Here is a 13,707-nt window from a genome sequence, read left to right on the forward strand (position 1 = left end):
AAACCCACGGGGAGACCTTGGGCAATAAGTCACACTGTCTCAGCCTCAGAGGACGGCCAAGAAAAGCCTGGGACGGTCAAAGCTGAAACTTGCACCACGAAGCTAGAAATAAACCCAGAAATGTGCATTAAATGAATGTTTTTTTTAGCTTCTGCTGGGTAACATCCTACATTATCGTCGACCTTGTCCTCCTTTTGGGGCGAGGACCACCAGAGATTAAGTCCCAGGAAAGATACTCTGACATGCTCAGAGGGCAGGAGCAACTTTCATTCCAGGAAGGGAAGAGGAGGCAGCGCTCTTAGTCCTCCATGGGAAAAGGGAGGCGTTAGAGGCGGAGGGTCAAGGAAGGAGCCGGCAGGCGGCCTTTTCTCCACCACTCACCGGTTCTGCTCAATGAAGGCAAAGGAAAGCCGCCCCTGAGCCTAAAGCTAGAAGGCAACGCCTTGGGGGAATTTTGGCCCGTTCGAGACCGTCGCTTTCTGACGGCTTCGCCTTGGAGAAGAATTTTTGGCCCGGCCGCAGCCCCTCGCTTCCCTAACGACGCGAGGAAGCGACGGGCTGGCAGCCGGGCGCCAAAATTCTTCTCAAGGCGAAGCCGTCCGCGGGGGGGGGGGGGGATTTTCTATTCCTGAGCTTCCTAGGCTCATAAGCAGTTGTCAGTCACACTCTCTCAGCCCCAAAGCATTGTGCCAGTCAATCTCAGCCACAGGCATGAGCCAGCCACAAACTCTCTCAGCCTCAGAGCATGTGGCATCACGCTCAGCCCAGAGCATGGGGCAACACACACTCTCAGCTCAGGGCATGAGCGCAGCCACACTCTCCTCAGCCTCAGAGCATGTGGCAATCACTCTCAGCAGCCCCAGAGCATGGGCAACCACACACTCTCAGCTCCAGGCATGGCCAGCCACACTCTCTCAGCCAAGGCATGTGGCCAATCACTATCACGCCACAGCCCCAAGCATGGGCCAACCACACACTCTCGACCCCAGGGCATGAGCCAGCCACACTCTCTAGCCTCAGAGCATGTGGCCAATCATCTCAGCCCCAGAGCATGGGCCAACACACACTCTCAGCTCCAGGGCATGAGCCAGCCACACTCTCTCAGCTCAGAGCAATGTGGCCAATCACTCTCAGCCCCAGAGCATGGGCCAACCACACTCTAAGCCCCAGGGCATGAGCCAGCCACACTCTCTCAGCCTCAGAGCAGCTGTGGCACATCACTCTCGGCCCAGAGCATGGGCGCAACCACACACTCTCAGCTCCATGGCATGAGCCAGCCACACTCTCTCAGTCCTCAGAGCTGTTGGCAATCACTCTCATCGCCCCAGAGCATGGGGCAACCACACACTCTCATCTCCAGGGCATGAGCCAGCCACACTCTCCTCAGCCTCAGAGCATGTGGCAATCACTCTCACCCCAGAGCATGGGCCCAACCACACACCTCAGCCCAGGGCATGAGCCCAGCCACACTCTCTCAGCCTCAGAGCATGTGCCATCACTCACGTCTCAGCCCAGAGAATGGGCCAACCACAACACTCTCAGCCCAGGGCATGAGCCAGCCACACGCTCTTCAGCCTCAGAGCATGTGGCCCAATCAATAGCTCACTCAGTCCGCCAAGAGCATGGGCCAACCACACACTCTCATCTCCAGGGCATGAGCCAGCCACACCTCTCACCCTCAGAGCATGTGGCCAATCACTCTCAGCCCCAGAGCATGGCCAACCACACACTCTCAGCCCCAGGGCATGAGCCAGCCACACTCTCTCAGCCTCAGACTGTGGCATCACTCTCAGCCCCAGAGCATGGTCCACCCACACACTCGCAGCTCCAGGCATGAGCCAGCCACACTCTCCGTCACCTCAGACATGTGGCCAATCACTCTCAGCCCCAGAGCATGGGCCAGCCACACTCTCCCAGCCTCAGAGGATGTCTGGCGTAGCACGTCACCATCGGGGGGCGCAGTGTGACATCAGGCTTGCCTTTGCAGCACTTAGGGCGTGCTTTGCTTGAGTCTCTGTGTTGCTCAGCTGTGCTGGAGGTAGACGGTCATCGTTGCAGTTTACACTATGGCCACGCGGGCTCCAGCGAGCAACATTGCCGTATGTAAAGAGCTAACTGGAGAGGATGGACCCTTTGCAAGTTAATCCATATCGCACCCCTTTACAATCTCTCCCTCTCGTCCCGTCTTTGAGAGTAACTTTACGCAGGTGTGTAGATTTTACTTGAACCTTGCCCTCTAACTCTAACTATACTGTACCACGCTTCTGGTAGGCCCATCTGTAGCCCAACGGAAACACCAAACTGTGGCAGCTTCTCAAATCAATGCTCCTCTCTTCTGTGCTTCAAGAGTGGTGGCAGGATGTACTACTCTGCTTGCAACCTGACACTAGGGATCATCGGGCTTTTACCTGGCCCACAAAACTGATGGCCAAGGGCCAACCGTTCAACCCCTCTTTCTGCCATGACGGAACTCCAACATCTTTCTGGTCTATGAAGTCAAACTTTGGTTCCTTTCATTTGTGGTGTGGTGTGTGTTAATGACCTTTAACTACGGCCTGCCCTTGGCATGTTTGGTTTTTCCCCCAACAGGTCACCAAACAAGGGAAAATCAGTGTCCATCACAAAGGTCCCCAAACATGTGACTTAGGGGTGACTTCTTCAAGCCCTCCCTCTCAAGTTCCCAATGTCCTATTGATGGCAAGAGCAAGTGGGAATCTTCAAGGGGCTTCAGTGGGACAGCAAGGAAACCAGTCCTCGAATGACCAGGTATTTGAGCAGTTGGTTGGGGGGGGGGGCAAACTGTGTTAACAAAATACAAATGTGCAATTGGGAAAAAAATTCCAGCCTGCAGACTCCATGTGCATTTTGGGAAAATGGAAGGGAAACCAATAGCTTACAGAAAGTGAATGGTAATGATCCACTGCAGGAACCAATCCAGGATTATTCTATGTAATTCTGTGAATGGAGTTGTGGCAACGCAGAGCTCTCTGACAGATAAGGCTAAATGTCTCACAAAACTACAGTTCCCAGAATTCCCAGGCACTGAGCCAGGGCAGTTACTCATTACTCACTAACTCAGCCACTCCTTGCTTAAACACAGGATGGCTCCCCCTCAGCGCGTACAAATGTCCGTCCAGGATGCCAGGCAACGCATTCTGTGGTTTTCGTTGTTGACAGACAAAGTTTTCTATCTACAATTAAATCAACATCACCCGAGGTTCATCTTTAAGCATTGGTGCCATCTGGTAGACATTTTAAACCAAGGCCTTACCACCACTACCGGAGGACCCTGCCATTCAACACACGCCTGGCCTCCAGCGACAGCCCTTCTAGGAGCATCTCTTCGCTTGAGGTACATTGGCCCCAAGGCGCCCAGAACCCTTTTCATGCCCCAGTACAATGATCTAAGTCCAGCCCCTACATGCAAGCTTATCCAAGGACCTGCAAACTTAGAAATTAGAAATGACAGATCATTGATAAGAGATGGATGGATTGGAGCTGATTGATGAATGATTGACGATAGCAATACATTTTCATAGGGCCAAGGCTTCGTTACTTGCCTTTGAGGAATTCATTCTAAGCATCCAGTTGGATGCCTGTTTCTGAAGAGAAAAAACTGGGTTATTTTGGAGGGGAGCCCTCCGGATTAAATAACAACAACAACAACAGAATTTATGTATATCCCGCCTTTCCAGAAGGATCAAGGCAAGTTACAATAGAATACATAAATAATACATAACACATACATAACTAAAATTAAATATCTCCTTACCCCACCTCTTCCTCCTGCAGTGTGCTAAAAACCAGAGCATCCTGACAAGGGTCAGCAAGAAGATGTCTGGTATCTTCTCCCAAATTTCAGGGAACCGGCCAAAGAAAGAAGAAAAGCAGAAAAGGTATGTGGGCACCTAACAATGGGGTTATGCAAGCAAAATGCCATCATGCTGGTGCCATTAGGCTAGGGTGACCCAATGTCTGTTGGCTCTCCTTTGTGTATTGCAGTAACAAAACCAAAAAGTAGGCCCAAACAGAGATGCCAGTGGTCAGCACTGTCCAAGGTGCTTGACCTCAAGAGGAGCAGAGTGCAGAAGCACAATCCATAATGCAGTATTGCAGTATTTGGCAACAATGCATTGACCAACCTGAAATGAGGCACAAATACAGTTGCCGTCTTCCAAAGTCTTTGGAGGCTTTTATCTTCCTGTTGCAATATGTATAATGTACTGTACATATAAATGTGTAAGTCTAGAAATTTGACCAAAAAAAAACCCCTGAGTCAACTTATCCATGGGTCAATTAAAGTACTTCATTTTAACACACACACATATTTATGGTGAAAAGCAAGAGTTTAATCTGCCCTCAAAGCACTGACCCCCTTCTACTCTCTCATCCATCCAGCCTTTAGCATAGGCACTAATAGTTATGTCTGCTGGAATTTTGTAAGTTCTTTGCATTGATTTCCTTTACTTCATCCTTTACATTCTTCATTACATGTGCTTATGTTTTACCCTTGACTTATCTATGGGTCATATCAAAATCCATAATTTTGGCCCCAAAACGCCCTCAACTTATATATGAGGTCAGCTTATAGCCTGGTGTTCCTCACCATTGACAGCCATATTATTATTATTTTATAACATCTTAAAGGGACATTTTACCGAACATAAGAGTTGGTTGGGTGTTGGACCGGGATTCCAGGAGACCAGAGTTTGAATCCCCACTTGGCGAAGCCATACTCTCTCAGTCTCAGGGGAAGGCAATGGTGGCAAACCCCCTCTGAAGAAATCTAGTCAAGAAAGCCCTAAGAGAGCCAACCTGTTGTAGGGGTTTGAACAATGGAACAGGGTTTGAATCCTCGCTCGTCCATGAAGATTCACTGGGGAACCTTGGGGAGTCACATACTCTCAAGCCTCTGAGGAAGGCAAAGGCAAACCCCCTCTGAACTAGGAATCTTGCCAAGAAAACTCTGTGATGGGTTCACTTTAGGGTTTTCATAATCTGGAAATGAAGGCACCCAACAACAGCTCAAACAAGACAGCCTCCATTCAAAATCTATCAGGGATACCTTTACTGCACAACCGAAATGCACAATATAATTGTTGCAAGATTTCAAAGCTCTTCATCAGGCAAGATGTTACAAACCAAATGAATTGGAGATGTTAGTCAGATGCCTGCATGCTTTCTTTTTTTGTGAGGTAACTTCCATTGAGTTTTGGGGAAATGAGTCCATTTAGCTTTGTGATGTCCAGCAAGAGATGTTCCATCACAGATCTCCATACTTATAAATCAGTACATCTTCCTGGGTTCAGGTCTTGACCTATATTCCTTCCCCAACAGAAGAATGTCCTTCCAGACAGAGGCAGAGGAAGACATAGTCAACCTGACCATTAACCTAAGAAGTAAGTAACATCTCCACCAACCCACCTTTATGACAACCATTGTTGACCTCCAAGTAGCAACAGGAGCCAATATTGGTTTCTGTGCAGCAACCAACCAAAAACTCAATGCTTTTCATTAAAGCCTTTAGGGACTCATTGCACCCCTTTCTAAGAGTCCATATGCCTAGTTTTAAACAGATGCTGCTTTTGATTTAATAAGCCTTGTTCAGTTATTTGGGGTTTAACCTGGAAGTGATTTAAATGGTTTATATTCTATGCTAAGAAGCCATGATAAAGGGTGGGCTATTTCCTCCTGGCCTCCAGCACCCCTAGAATCTTGCAAAAATACTTCTCACCAGTCTATCTATGGGGAGACTAAGCAAGGAAGGGTCAATGCTGGAGTGGACGCTGTGCCAGGAAAAGGAATTGGGTTCAAATCCCTCCTTTTCCTATTAGAAGTTACTTTTCATGCAGTGGGGGGTCAGGAAAGGACTTGGAGAGTGGCTCTCCATCACAGTAGATGCTGCTGGGCCATGGAAAATGGTGTTGAGTTCCCTCTTGCAAGAAGGGCCAGAAATATTACTTAATTAATTAAATAGAGGAAATTACTGGGCTTCCCTGGTGACCAATCACCAATTAGTTTAGGTGTTTAAAAATCTTATCACAATGAGAGGAAGTTTAAGTGCAAATGCTAAAATAGGTGTGATTATCGTTGTACATATTTTGTTTTGTTGTACAAAGCTAATGTAAAGTTATGAAATGTATGGATGGTTAAGAATGTTTTCTGTTTTTGATGTGTGTGTGTGTGTGTTACTTCTTTACTGAAATATTTTCTTTATTGAAGTATTTATATTATGAAATCTCTGGGTGGACTTCAGTAAAATCAGCACATGCAATTTAAAACGTGAAACATGAAAAATAATTCAGTGCACTTTAAAAAGCATTTTAAACTGTTGAATAATTAAGGTGACTGATATAAAAAGTTTTAAAAGTCCCAAATCCTTTGTGGGTATATAAAACATAACTCACAGAAACTTTCAGATTTTCAACCTGGTATGCTAAACTTTTATCTTCACATTTTCCAAGCTGCCTTGGATCCCATCCCTTGGGAAAGGCATGGTATATATTGAATAAATAAATAAGGCAAACAAATTTTGAGTAAGCATTGCAATGAGGGTGGGATGAAAGAGTTTGTGCTTTGGGTCCAAGTTAGTCCTTGCAAGTAGAATGAATGAATAGTTGGCAGCCAGCAAGGTTTCCTCCCTACTTTGCAGGGATGTACAATTGTTCCTCCACATTTGCTTCTTTGACTTTTGAGGATTTGATCAATATGTACTTTCTAGGAATCTCCAGGTCCGCCAGTGTAATCCTGCCAGGTGTTTACCATAGAGTTGTGCTGCAGAACAGAGAAATTCCTAGAGAAAACTCTTCTCTAGGCATTTGTGGGTCCTCCAGCATTATTCTACGATCCACCTCTGGCAAATATTGAACATAGAGGTGCACTTGAGGACCTGGAGGTTCCTAGAGAAGTGTTCTCTTAGGTAAAAAGAATAGTATTTTTTTTATTTGTGGTTATTCCACATTCACCACACAGCGAATCTGGAGGGACCTCTGTAATTCTTTGCTAATTTCATTCTCAAAGGAATGAATTTTGATATTGTAATTTCCACTGGAAGAAGGCTTTCAGAGTTTTTTTTTCAAAAAACGAATTGCAATTCAGGACTTGTTCTGAACAAAATCAATGCATGGTATAGTTTTTCTGCAGAAAACTGCATTTTCTGCTCAGGCAACAGAATATTTTGTGCATAAAATAATATTTGTGTACAGAAAATATTATACACACACAGACACATATATGTCCTATTTCTCTCTCTATCTATGATCTTTCTGGGCAGAAAATGTACAATACAACTGCATGGAAATTTTGTGTTGAATCACCCCCAAAGTGGCAAGATTCTTCTTGGTCCAAGAATTTTCTGGTCAAGGTTTTTGACCAGTTGTTTAAAAATATTTCAGATACTCGCTCTCTCCCTCCTACCTGGCCTGACCCACTTGTGACCACCTGTGTCTTCTACCCCACAGTCAACTTCTCCGACATGCCTACCGAGCAGATGCGCACCTGGACCGTGGGACCCCTGTCAGTAAGTCCTCTGAGAAGAAACAGCATCAACTTGGTGGTGACCAACTCAGACTCTGATCTGCTGGACTGATGGACAGGCAGAGCTAAAGCCTCTGACAACAAAAGCTCCCTCCTGGCTACAGCACAACTACTGACTCAGCAGTCTGGCCATGGCCGGGAGCAAGTAGTGTCCAGCAGGCACTATGGGCCAAAGCAAGGACGTGTGCCTCCCTCACATCTGTGCTCATAAGAGTGAGTAACATGGTGTCGCTCCTGTCAAAAAATGATTTACAAAAATTATTTAAATTTAAAATTTAAAAAATGGTTTACAGACTGCCCTCCTCATACACCGGACCCCTCCCCCATGTATGGGAGAAAGAGAGTATGTGGAAACCCCATAGAAAATAATGGGCCATATTCAGCTATTGAAAATTATATATAGGAAAGTAATTAAAGGGTATAAGTAGTAAAAGTTGAGAAGAGACATGAAAGAGGGGGAAACGGACATTCCAGATAAAAAATAATAATAATAGTAATTTATATAGCAGACTATAAGTCTGATAGTTTGGGGAAAGAAGTTAAATTTAGAATCAGGATAAATCAAAGGAGGTCTCTTTCATGAAAAAATAAAAACAAAAAACCAAGGAGCTTTACCTAATTGAAATAATCAGCAAAAGGGGAGGAGAAAGGAATATAGAAGGGAAAACAACATTGAGACAGACAGAACAGATATGGAACTGGTTTAATAGATACCACAGAAGCAACAATCCTGGCATTATCCTTGAAGATAATCCTCAAAGGGATAGTGACTTTCACAAATGAAATCTTCTTTTTACTATCTAAAAGTTATGTGGGAAATAGAAACAAGAAGAGGTAGACATATTGAGACAGAAACCAGAAGATGGGAGAATGTAGGTAAAGACTGGAAGGTTTAAGTGTGTTAGAATGGAAGGTTATAGAAAGAAGAAGGTATGGGAAGAGGATTTTAGTAAGAAGGTATGGAGAGAGGAAGGTTTGAGTGAGAGAGAAGGTAAATGAGATTCATGTAATACTGATACTGAATATACTATATAGTATTTAGAAAGCAAAGAAGGGCAATAGTTATGTTCAATATTTGCAACTAAGGAACTATACTCACCCAGTAATTGCTTTCAGTCATGATACACTGTTTGTTATAGGGATGGGATTAAGAATACATTTAGTTGTTCTCTATTTTGGTATCTATTTTGGTCTCTCTTTGCATCTTCGATGAAACAATGATACTGGAATAACGAAAATGTAGCAATGATACTGTAGTTGATATAATGCTATAGTAGAGATTGTTATGTATATTTCAGTATGATGTGTTTAATAAAACTATTTTTAAAAAATAAAACAATGAGCTGCATGCTCTCAGCAGCACATGCCATTGGCAGAGCAGGTATGCACCCCATTACTTCTGCCGGGGCTTGACTTCTGCTTAAACTCAAAACCATGGAAGGCAAGGCAGCCTATGAGGAGGGCTGACTGTATGGCTTTTTAATGCCTCTCAAAGAATGATTTATGACCTGTCATCAAAATGAATTGATGACCTGTCAAACTGATGGACATGTCTCTCCCCTGGAAATGCTTGAGTGGGACATCCTAGCCATGTGACCCACCCTGAAGAATGGGGGGTGGTTTGACCCCCTCCCCCCAGCCCCAGGTGTTCCCATTAGCCCCCTTGAGGCCATTTGACCCCTCTAAGACCATGCCTCATCACCTCCCGACCAATGGTGGCCAATTCTGGGACTCCTCTGGACTGCGTGTCCCAAACTGTCCAATTGTGCTAGGTTTTCCACGTTTTCCAATTGGCCCTGGAGGTCACGTGCCCCCTGGCCAACAGTTTTGTCCCCACGAGAATCTTGTGGCCTGTGCTAGCCAACCGGAAGGCTGGCTGCAGAGAGTTCCATTCTGTAGGAAGATACTGCCATTTTATGCATGCACTGACACGTTCTATAGAGGAGGCAACATGGAGACGCCATTTTGAGGGTTCTTCTACTACAAGGAAAATAAAACCCACTGAGATAACATCCTGGCCAAATTATAATTAATCCTCCCATACCATTTAATATTTAATCTAAAAAGGGATCTAAAGAAAAGACACCCAGCAGTATGGATTTCATTGGCTACTCAGACAGAAGAGACAATGATGGAAGAAGGATGGAAGAGTTGACAGAAGGGATTATGGAAGAAGTGATGGAAAAGTTGATGGAAGACGGGATGGAAGAGGGAGATTGCGACCCACCACAAACCTCACTTGCGGAAGAATCTATCTATGTACAGCCCATAAATGTTTCCCCCATTCCTAAGATGTAGATATGTTTCTAAACGTTCTAAATGTTCCACCAACATGTTTTGCATGTATGCGTTCATACTTACATTGGAGGTAAAAATGGCAGGGCATGAGAAAAATTCTGAGTGATATACTCAGAGAAGTATTGAGGGTGATCCGATGGTCAGAAATACTAAAAGATAAGGGACTTCAGGATGGATAGGACTTTCTCAAAAGGGAGATACTGAAGGCACAATTTCAAACAGTTCCCGTGAGAAAGAAAAATGGGAGGTGTCTCAAGAAACCAGGATGGATGACTAAGGAACTGACCTAAGTTTGAAACGGAACAAGTATAAGAAATGGAAAAGGGGGGAAATCACAAAAAGGGAATTCAAAGAAATAGCAGGCATGTGTAGGGGTAAAGTCAGAAAAGCTAAAGCGCAGAATGAACTCAGGCTTGCTAGAGAGGTTAAGAACAATAAAAAGGGCTTTTTTGGATATGTCCGCAGCAAAAGGAGGAAGAAGGAAACGGTAGGTTCACTGCGTGGAGAAGATGGCAAAATGCTAACAGAAGACAGAGAAAAGGCTGAATTCCTCAACACCTTCTTTGCCTCAGCCTTCTCACAAAAGGAAAAGGTTGATCAACCTGAGAACAATGGACCACAGGATTAGAGGAATTTCAGTACAGAATAAGTAAAGAGACAGTAGAGGAATACCTTGTTAATCTAAATGAATTTAAGTCTCCGGGACCAAATGAACTACATCCAAGGGTATTAAAAGAACTGACAAATGTAATATCGGAGCCATTGGCAATCATATTTGAGAGCTCCTGGAGAACAGGAGAAGTCCCAGCAGACTGGAGGAGCACAAATGTTATTCCCATCTTCAAAAAGGGTAAAAAAGAGGATCCCAACAATTATCGTCCAGTTAGTCTGACATCAGTACCAGGAAAGATTCTAGAGCAGATCATTAAACAGAGAGTCTGTGAACATCTAGATGGCAATTCCATAATCACAAAAAGTCAACACGGGTTTCAGAGAAACAAGTCATGCCAGACAAATCTAATCTCGTTCTTTGATAAAATTACTAGCCTGGAAGATGAAGGGAATGCTGTGGATATAGTATATCTTGATTTCAGTAAGGCCTTTGACAAAATTTCCCATGACATTCTTGCAAACAAGCTGGTAAAATGTGGACTAGACAAGGTAACTGTTACATGGATTTGTAATTGGTTGACTGGCTGAATGCAAAGGGTGCTCAACAATGGCACTTTTTCATCCTGGAGAGAAGTGACCAGTGGGATCCCACAGGGTTCTGTCCTGGGGCCAGTACTGTTCAACATCTTTATCAATGACTTGGATGACAGAATTGGGAGCATACTTATCAAATTTGCAGATGACACCAAATTAGGAGGAATAGCTAATACTCCAGAGGACAGGATCAAGATTCAAAATGACCTGAATAGACTAGAAAGCTGGACCATAGCTAACAAAATGAAATTCAACACAGAGAAATGTAAGGTACTGCACTTAGGGCAGAAAAATGAAATGCACAGATATAGGATGGGGGACACCTGGCTGAATGAAACTACGTGTGAAAGGGATCTAGGAGTCCAAGTAGACCACAAGTTGAACATGAGTCAACAATGCGATGCGGCAGCTAAAAAGGCTAATGCAATTTTAGGCTGCATCAATAAAAGTATAGTGTCTAGATCAAGGGAAGTAATAGTAAAAGTAAATGCTCGGTGCCTGCATGTTGTTTCATCCACAGAATGCGTCTGAGCATGCATAAAATGGCAGCGTCTCGCTACAGAATAGAGCTCTCTGCAGCCAGGCCTTCCAGTTGACCAGCATGGACCACGTGATTCTCATGGTGACCAAACCATTGGCCAGGGGGCGCGAGACCTCAAGTGCCAATTGGAAAACATTGAGAATCTAGCATGGTTGGACAGTTTGGGACACGCGGTCCAGAGGGGGACCAGAATCGGCAGTCATTGGTCAGGGAGTGGTGAGGCATGGTCCTAGAGGGGTCACATGGCCTCAAGGGGGCTAATTGGAATACCTGGGGCTGAGGGGAGGGGTCAAACCACACCCCTATTGTTTGGGATGGGTCACATGGCCTGCCTTAGCATTTCCAGTCATCAATCAATCCATTTTGACAGGTTATAAATCATTCTTTGACCAGTCATAAATCATTCTTTGAGAGGCCTCAGCATTTTTTGATAGGATCGATGCCTGCATATTACTAGTGACACTACTTGACAGTGAGACTAGAATAAAAAGAACCCAAGCATAATACATTTACCAATCTGGGCACCAGCTAATATGTTACACAAGATACTTCCTTCGTTAGTGCAACAATAAATGCTTTGTTTATCATACATTTAATTGTCTTATTCATTTCCATTTACGTTACTGTATCCCTCTTTCCACCCACATCTAAGGTCATTCCTAGCAAACCTATAAAATATTTATCCAATTCATTGCTGACTTACTGTAGTGACCATTTTTTTTACAAAACTTTCTAATGGGAAACCACTCTTAATTCACTTTCTCAACATCTCCCTGGTTTAATAACACAGTGAGTCGATCCATCTCTTCCATAGTGCTAAGTTTGAGTAGCCAATTTATAGTTGGTATTTCTTGCTTTTCCCATCTTTAAGCTAGCGAAAGTCTTGCTGCTGTGATCATATATCAGAGGACTCTTTCATACTTCTTTTAATTTAGATGACTGATTTTATCTACAAATTTAGTAGATAAACTTCCAGTTTTAGCTCAGAATTTATATCAAGAATTTCCTGAATAGTTAAGTGAATCTGTTTCCAGAAAACTTTTAGTTTCTGTGTGATTTTAAAGCATTTTTTATCCAAAAAATGCACAGAAAGCCCTGCAAATGTATTCAACCAGCCCCATATTGAAATAGCCCCCCACCCACACACACATCCCCAGCACCCCAAATGCCCCCCTTTTTGCATCAGATATTCTCAAAAGGGCAACACAGGGTTGGGGATGCAGCCTGCATTAGAGGGGTTGGGGAGGGGGGATTACCTACAGCCCCCATGCATTGCCCATATTGGTTTTTAGTGTATACATAAAAGATGGGGAGGGGTGGCCCATGGGATGGGTGGGCATAAATAAAAGCATAAATAAATAAATAAATAAATCCTGATAAAAATGGGGAAATATTTGACCCTAGTGAGTATGGGGGCCAATTTCCCCATACCCGCCCACCCAAACTCTTTAATCTTCTGAGTGTCCTGGGGGAGGGGCTAAAAAGACCCCCAGACTCCTCAAACATGCCATCTCTGGTACCCAGGGCCAGAGGAAGCACAGCTCTGCCCAAATCCTGGCATGAGGCCACTCACTGGCTTGCCAATGGAAATACAAGATGCCAGTAAGTCTGGGAGTAATGGAGTTATTAGTTGAAAAGGTAGCTTCTATACTGTTTCTACATACTTGTTTTAAGCTGTTAAAAACAGTGGTATTAACAGAAGTAAACATCACTTAAGCAAATGTTTCTTCTCTGGCAGAAAATGGACAAGAATAAGGATGGTGTAGTTACCATAGATGAATTTATTGAAAGCTGTCAAAAAGTGAGTAACTGGTCTCGAAAATATAGAAATAAATATTTCCCAATCTGTCCTGCACTTCAGAAAACACATTTATTACTTCACAGAAAGATGAACAAGGATCTGGCAGTGTAAGACTACATCTCAAAGTTACACAACAAACACCAAGGCTCAACAGTTGTTTAGCCTACTCCAAGGCAAAAGTGAGAGAGGGAACTCTGCGTCCTTGTGGAATGAGAACCTTTGAGAAAGTGCGACTGCCTGCATTCTTATTTTTTGGCTAGCATAGTGCCTGAACACGATTCTAGCCAAAGAGACAGAAGGATGCTATAGACCACCTTAGTCTAAT

The 13,707-nt window shown here is 44.1% G+C and overlaps 1 long non-coding RNA gene across 1 annotated transcript; it reads left to right on the top strand.

Annotated features, from left to right (window-relative positions):
- Positions 1 to 3,166: 3,166 nt before the first annotated feature.
- On the top strand, positions 3,167 to 9,204 carry LOC121931295. Its single transcript, XR_006104110.1, has 4 exons — positions 3,167 to 3,352; positions 3,793 to 3,896; positions 5,338 to 5,399; positions 7,461 to 9,204. It is a non-coding gene; the product is annotated as an uncharacterized LOC121931295 (long non-coding RNA).
- Positions 9,205 to 13,707: the final 4,503 nt, after the last annotated feature.

The sequence above is a fragment of the Sceloporus undulatus genome, chromosome 5 (assembly GCF_019175285.1).
Source record: "Sceloporus undulatus isolate JIND9_A2432 ecotype Alabama chromosome 5, SceUnd_v1.1, whole genome shotgun sequence".
In the NCBI taxonomy this organism is placed as follows: Eukaryota; Metazoa; Chordata; class Lepidosauria; order Squamata; family Phrynosomatidae; genus Sceloporus; species Sceloporus undulatus.